The 7503-nt window shown below is 45.3% G+C and overlaps 1 long non-coding RNA gene across 1 annotated transcript; it reads left to right on the top strand.

The window, feature by feature from the left end:
* Positions 1–298: 298 nt before the first annotated feature.
* Positions 299–2787, top strand: LOC104585369. Its single transcript, XR_733123.3, has 2 exons — positions 299–1852; positions 2432–2787. It is a non-coding gene; the product is annotated as an uncharacterized LOC104585369 (long non-coding RNA).
* Positions 2788–7503: the final 4716 nt, after the last annotated feature.

Here is a 7503-nt window from a genome sequence, read left to right on the forward strand (position 1 = left end):
GTTCCGCTTACATACCTTAGGCCTTTCTAAGTGATCTGTGGGCACGTGCTGAGTAATTTGTGGCGTTGATTGATATGTTGTTTTTGGTAAGCGCAGGAAAGGAAAGGAAATCGCTGTTGCCTGCCGGTACACCCCTTACCGTCAGCGCTGAATCTCTTTTCTGCGCGCGCACTCCTTGGTCTCTCACGGTGCTCACACGGCTCTTCCGTCGGATCTGATCCAACCGCCCGAAATCAACTCCTTATCCAATCCCGAATATCCCCTCCGCCTTCTCCCCACTCTCCTCCTCGGTCCTCCCCTCGTCCTCAATGGAGCCGATGGCCCGATGCCCTCCTCTCACCGCCTCCCGTCCGCTGCTGCCGCCCCCGGCTCCGACGTCGTGCCGTCCCTAGCCTCCTCCTCCTCCCCAGAACTCCATCCCCCACGTGCTCCCCTGCGGTACCTAGGGTTCTCGCCTCCCTCGACGAACCTAGGGTTCGGCGCGCCACCGCCTCCCCTGCTGTACTTGCGACCGACGGCGGCGGTCCGGCCATCGTTGCCAGCGAGGTGCTCCTAGCCAGAAGAGAGGTGCTAAGCTAGGCGGTAGCGGTGCCTCCGCCCGCCGCCTCCATCTCGTCGAGCTCCGGTGTGACAACGCCTTCCTCAGATATGTGCATCTGCGACATCTTCCTCCCCTCTCTAGTTTCCCCCTTCAAAGTAGGTAGAAATGCGATGCATGCCTTTGCCTCCTTTGCCTTCTCCCCCTCCCTGCCATGTCTGTTCTACTCCGCTTCTTCCATCAGATTGGCTAGTCTTGTTAGTGCCAGATAACTTGCTGCTACTTGCTAGTTTCTTTCCCCAGTGATTGAGTCAACTGGATTGCCTGCTGCTTAGCTCCTTGCTTATTTCACTCTTGATTAATGCCCATTGGTTGCTGTCATGCTTTGATCTTAGTTTATTACCACCATGCAGGATGCAGCCATGTGATTTGTTATTACCTGATTATCTCAATCCATGCTTAGCAAGTGCTTTTGTGATTAACTGCATGTTTGCCTTTCTTGTTGTCAGTGATTGCTTGCTTGATTATTTTGATAAAGTACTTGGTCTGTGTTACCTACTACTTGCAACTTTTGTGCTTGACTTATTGCTATGACTTGTTCTTGTTTGATTAGTATTAAGGTACACGCTAACACACTGATTATTAGTCCATTCAATGCATGCGTGGTTAGTGCCCTTTCCGAGTAAGTCAACAAGTTAATTTAACAACCAGATGATGGCCGATCGTCTATAGTGGAAAGAAATAGCTGCAAAGTCATCTGCGGTGCCCATAGAGTTAAATAAATCTAATCTAATAGAAATTTAGTTTTGTTTCGGTACTACTAGATATTTGTTGCTATGACATCACTTTATATGATGCAATGTTACTTCTTGTACGATCAATATGTCCCCCCCCCCCCCCCCCGCTCTGCCCCTGGTTTCATCAGTCTGTACTTATGTGTATTTGTGTGTTTTGGTATGCAATGAAGTACTTTCTAGATTATGAAAACAGTGCGTTGCTGTTAAATCCATGGCCATTTACATATTGTAGCAATTGAGCACCGTGTAACAACCATTCCGAGAGTAATTGCATCCGTGACATAAAGTAACTAATTAAATGTTTAGATGTAATTGAGTGCACACTTCCTCTCTTAGAAGTCCCTAGTTTTTTAATTTCTACTACAGCGCTGCCAGGTGTGGGGGTGAACTTACCTGGTTTTACGGGAGCCCCCTCCGCAGCTCAATCTGCTTCCAGGTGAGATAGGGGGGGTTACTATTGCTGCTCGTCTCCTTCACTTTCGGTTCTAATCAACGGGCACAAACCACGCGCTACCAGGTTAGTCTCCTATCTCTTGTGCCTCAGATGTCTTCATAGTCCCAATAATATTCTGGATTCTCTGTTGGATCTGAACCATGTCTAGTGCTTGATGTAAATTCTGGGCTAAGAGTTACTCTTTGATTTTGTTGGATGTAGTTTCAGTGTATGAAAATTACTTTATGAGTTAAATAGATGTAGTTTTAATGTTAAGAGTTACTGTTCTTATTTTTTAGAAGTTGTAGATGTTAAAAGTTACATCTTCTTATATAGCCGTCATGAACTTTGATATCATCAGTCGGGCAGTTTTGTTTGGAACAAGAGATTTTCTAATGTTCAATTTTGTTTTTCCATTTTGAATAACATGGTGAGAGGGATTTTTGTTTAGAATCAACCTCTATTTTCAGATGTGCAATGATTATTCTGAAGACAAACATGAAGGGGTCATGTTAATATCCAGATGTAAAGTTTGCTTTCAGATTTACTTTTTGTTTCTGCTGGATGTAGTTTCAATAGTGGAAGTTACTATTAGAATTTAATTAGATGTAGTTTCAAGCACAAAAGTTACTTTCATTATAACGGTGTGTGTTGCCATTGCAGATTAAACATTTCCTTTGTTTCTATATGGTTCGTGGTTTCTGAAGACAAACAATAGGGGAGGTATGTAATTGTAAGTACTGATGGCATGCATGGGTTCTAACTGGAGATACAACATGTAGGATGAGAACTGTAATTTTTGTATCTGCTGGATATGAGCTTTTGTTGGATCTGAAGTCCTGTGTAGTTATATGGTTGATGTAATTTTAGATGCATGGAATCTGAGCTTTTGTTGGATCCCAGCTTTAGTGGAATGTTTTCCTCATGCTTCTAACTGTTGGCAGAACAAGCTCTTTAGTTTCAAGTGTAAGATTTGCCTTTGTCTATATAAACTAGTAGATGCACTTCTATTCTCATTACTTTGTTGGATTTATAGAATTCATTTGAAGGTGACAGCAAATTCTGACACACTATATATGTCCAATTTTTTCTTCGATGTAACTGTCATGCATGCCCCAAATGTCGTATCAACCGGATGTTCTCTTGGATGTAACTCTCATGTATGCCCAAAATATCGTACATGTTCAGGTTGGAATCTAAATTTGAGCTGGAAAGATGGGAAAACATAGTTGTTGGTGGATATGTTGAAGGATCGATCCAATTCTGCTGATATTTATGTTGCACATATGCCTGTGAAATATTTGTAGCTGTGCTGGTGGTAGAACCTAGTGTTGTAAAGGCCGTAGAGAGGCGCGGCCGCGTGGACGCGTACTAGTACTTTGTTGAACGAGCGGGCGAGGTGCGACACGGACGCGCGGACGCGTGCTAGTATTTTTTGGAAGTGCAAGACTTTCCGGCTAACGCCAGGAGTGCGCGCGCACTCCCTAGCCGCCCCCTACCGTGAGAGCATCTTTAGCAGTAGCCTTTATATCAAGGTCTCTAAATATTGTTTAGGGGTATTTCCTTAAAAAATTTAGCCCTTATTTCAATTTCATTTTCAGCAGGAGCCTCTATATTCCAGCCCCTATTCTATTTTTTCATTGCACTGACATATGGGTCCCTCCTGTCAGTGACACAACACACCTTTCTTCTTTCTGTTGTCTTCCTCCCTGAGCCCTTCTTCCCCATGGAGGCCGGCGGGCCAAAAGGAGGCGGCATGCGCGGCCGTGGGAGGAGGAGATGGAGCATCCAGTGGCGGCGGCGGACGCGGTGGGGGACGGTGGCTGCGCAGTCAAAGGAGGTGGCGAGCATGGTGGGCATGGCGGAGTCAGGTCAGACTGTCAGAGGCGAGTGGTAGGGAGCCGTGCCCTTCCTCCTCGAGGGCGTCGGCGAGCGTGGCATAAGGCGACGGAAGCGGCGGGGCCAAGGGTGACGGCGGGCAGACGAGCACGACGCGGAGGCAGGTCGCGTGACGGGGTGGTGCAGAGCGGTGGCGCACGGGAGTGAGGAGCGGTGGCGGACCGGCGAAGCAAGGAGGCGGACCGGCAGCGACTTGGCTTTGGATCGGTGCCGCGAAGACCTCGGGCGTCGACGGGCCGGCTGTGGGCGGAAGGTCGGCCGGCGAGGAGGCGGCGGCGTGGTGGCTAGCGGCGAGGGGTGCGGCAACGGTGGAAGAGGAGAGAGGAGATTGCTGACATGGCATGTGAGGGGAGGGAATAGGGGCCTCCTTTGGGAGCCTCTGAGAATAGGAACTTGGGGTAGATTTGAGGGCCACCCTAATCTAAGGACCCAGGTAGGAGCCCTGTTGAAGAGCTTTTTTTTTTTTCTTCGGCCCCTAAGACGGAATAGAAGACCTGTTTAGGGGTCTGCTGAAGATGCTCTTAAAGAGTACCAGGGGTTCTCGACGCGCGCCCCTAGGGTTTCTGCTGGGTTGTGAGGTTGTGGTGATGTGTTTTGGGTGTTAAACAGGTGCTATCTGACGTCTATAACATGGAAAAGCATGATATCACAGGATAGAGGGAAATCTAAGGGGGACTGCTCTGTTTACGTAAAGGATCGAGAAAAGAAAAAAAAACAACAACATAAGTGGTGTCCAACTCTTGTTAAGCTGCATATTATATTACAAGAAGTGGGAATATTATATTACTCCGTACAAGAAGTGCAGCAAGCTTCACGGACTAACAGCCTTTTGTCATAGAATACAGATAAGAGGTTTAAATGAGAGCAAGTAGCGACCATATTTACAAGCAGAAGAAGTTTCTTGTTTCCAGTGTCCTAACGAGTTGTGGCACAGGTCAAGGAAAGCCTCCAAAATAAGACATCGGGGTGCCTGGGCAGAGCAAGTTCATCTAGATAGGTCAGTTTCTTCGTGCACCTGTACATGGAAGGTAAGAAATAAATTTCAGAACTGCGGCCGAAAGAATATCCAAATGCATGAAAATGGGACACATGGCTGAACTAACTGTCCATAGATATGATCAAAGCCGGTTTGCCGTGAGACGCAATTTGTTGCGGTGGATCGTGAAGACGAAAACAAAGATGTCTCCTTCCTTTATTGTGGCTGCACGTACTAAATCTCCCTAGTGTGTTGTAATGGTGGCTGTCCGGAGAAGAGGAGGTCCGTGCGACGCCTAGATCTAAAGCGTCCATGGCAGAGCGTCCGTACTCGTCCTGCTCTACTCTATTTTCCCCTCCTTTGTTTCCTTTCTGTAATAAAAGTTCCCACTTGGAATCTGCCCCTCTTTGATGCTGGAGCCATGGATCCAAAAATTATCAAGCTCCATTGCATCTTGTGCTTTAATTTTCTATGGATCTGGCCATCCGAGGGCCTTATTTGGTGCCGACACCTTGGTGTCGATACGGTTCTTCTTATCAGGTTCTCAAAATTTTGTTGGCGAGCTACGCCTCCTGTTGAGACCTCAAACCTCGCTTATGAGAGGCCCAGTTCCTGGTCCTCGGTGTTGCGACGGGTGTATGGCGGTCTCTCCTCGTGAGATTTTGGCACCTGAATCAAGTTTTGCAAGAGCTAGTAGCCGACGCATGTGCTCCTTCAAGAATTTGGGCGCCGGCAAGTATATTCCTCCGGCTCAGTGGTGAGCCGTCTTCGGAGGCAGTGCATGAGTTGATCTCGCTGTTTGGCGGGGTGACTACGTCGGACATCTCCGGTGCCGGCGACTCTTCGAACTTCGCCTTTGGGATTTCTGTTGTTCTCACACGTTGCCCCCTACGTGTTGCTTCCCTGCGTGGTTATGCGACGCGTGGGGTTCTAGGCAGCCTTGTAATATTTCTTTACTTCTTAGTCCAGGCTGCTGGGGCTTTTGTACCTTGTCTGAATTAATATATCAAGTGGGCTCTTTAAAAAAAAATGGTCACATAGGTAACATATTATAAGGATACAATGATATCTTGTCTTGCAATTCTTTGTGTAGACGTGGCAAATGTTTTGTTTATAGTGCAGATGCAGTAGCTGATTTCAGGGGTGGTTGTGACGAGGAGATTCTGGAGATGCTGCACTTGAGTTATGTCCATGGTTAATTGATTGCCGTACACAGAGTTGAGATCAAAATGGGTTAGATATTGGGTTCGATGGCACCGTCTATGATTGCAGATGCTGTCATAGAGGACTCTATGCATAATATGGCAGCACTAGCATTAAGTTGCGTAACCTCATATCTGAACATTAGTCTTGCATGTGCTACGAAAGAAGAAGAAAAATAGCTGTCAAAAAAAGAAAAAAAAATAGAACTGTAAGAATAAGGCAAGATGTGAGTAAGAAAACATATCTGAAAGGGGAAAAGGTTGCGATGACAGAACATGCCTTGTGCTAGCCTTATAAAACTCTAAACCATACGGATACGGACAGTTGTCCTCGCCGCACAAAATCCTTTTTTAGATGCTGCAAAACTCTGTATGAAAAAAATATTTTCTGCATTCTGTTTCCCAGATCTCCGCTGAAGCTGATAATAGCCCGAGATAAATCTTTCTGCTTCCTGTGTCAGCACTGGTTTAAAACGCTGTTTTATATACTTCCTCCGTCCAACAAAAGATGTCTCAATTTTAACTAAATTTGAATGCATTTATACACTAAGTCATGTCTAAATACATCTAAATTTTGACAAACTTGAAACATCTTTTGTTGGACGGATGGAGTTGTCGATATACCTGGGATTTTACAGTAATGAAACATCATTATACAGCTTTGACAATGACAGTGGAAGTCTGGACAGTAAACAGCATGATCAGACAAACAAATACACTCGAAAATTTCAGCTGCTTATTATGCATGGCCTGACAAAATAACAGTTGATAAGGCAACAGGCACGCAGACATGGATATGAAGTCTTCTAGCTGATAAAATTATATTACATGACAGAAACCAAAATAGATAAATAGGTTTAAAAACCATTGGCAACAGTGTCCTCACCATGGTCTTCTCTAATTAATATTGTCTGCGTAGGTGATCAAGTTGCGTCACATTTATGAATCAACCAGTAACATGACTGAGATTGATCATTAGGATATCAAGTGAGATAATGTTAAGGAGATCACAACTTCAGATGTATTCCTATGATCCTAAATTCTTGACTCAAATTTGCCCAAATATGAATGTATCTATTCTTAAAAAATGTTTAGATGCATATAATATTTCGACAACAATTTAGGATCGGAGGAAAAATCATATACAAGACCAGTGCTATTTTGCTCCAAAAGATTACCAGGGACGCCCACCCCTTCTACTTAAAGACCGTAACTTCAAATCCAGTGAATAGATCAAGGACACATAATAAATAAGATGCAAAGAGCTACGTCTTGAAGTCTTTGTGGGCCAAGTTGAGAATGAAGCTACTCTTCTTCACCACCTGTCACCCACAAACTGACGGCCAAACTGAGGTGGTGAACCGCATTCTCTCCATGTTGCTGCGAGTCATGATCAAGAAAAACTTAAAAGAGTGGGAGAATTCCCTTCCACATGTGGAGTTCGCCTACAACCATGTTGTTCACTCAACTACAAGCTTGAGTCCATTTGAAGTGGTGTATGGCTTCAATACATTCACACCACTTGACTTGCTTCCCCTTTCAATGCAAGAGCGCATCAATATGGAAGCGTCTATGAGAGCTGACTTTGTGAAGCAAATCCATGCCAAGACCAAGGAAGAAATTGAAAGAAAGGTGAAATGCTATGCTCAAAAGGCTAA

Source organism: Brachypodium distachyon, chromosome 5 (genome assembly GCF_000005505.3).
Source record: "Brachypodium distachyon strain Bd21 chromosome 5, Brachypodium_distachyon_v3.0, whole genome shotgun sequence".
NCBI classification, from domain to species: domain Eukaryota; kingdom Viridiplantae; phylum Streptophyta; class Magnoliopsida; order Poales; family Poaceae; genus Brachypodium; species Brachypodium distachyon.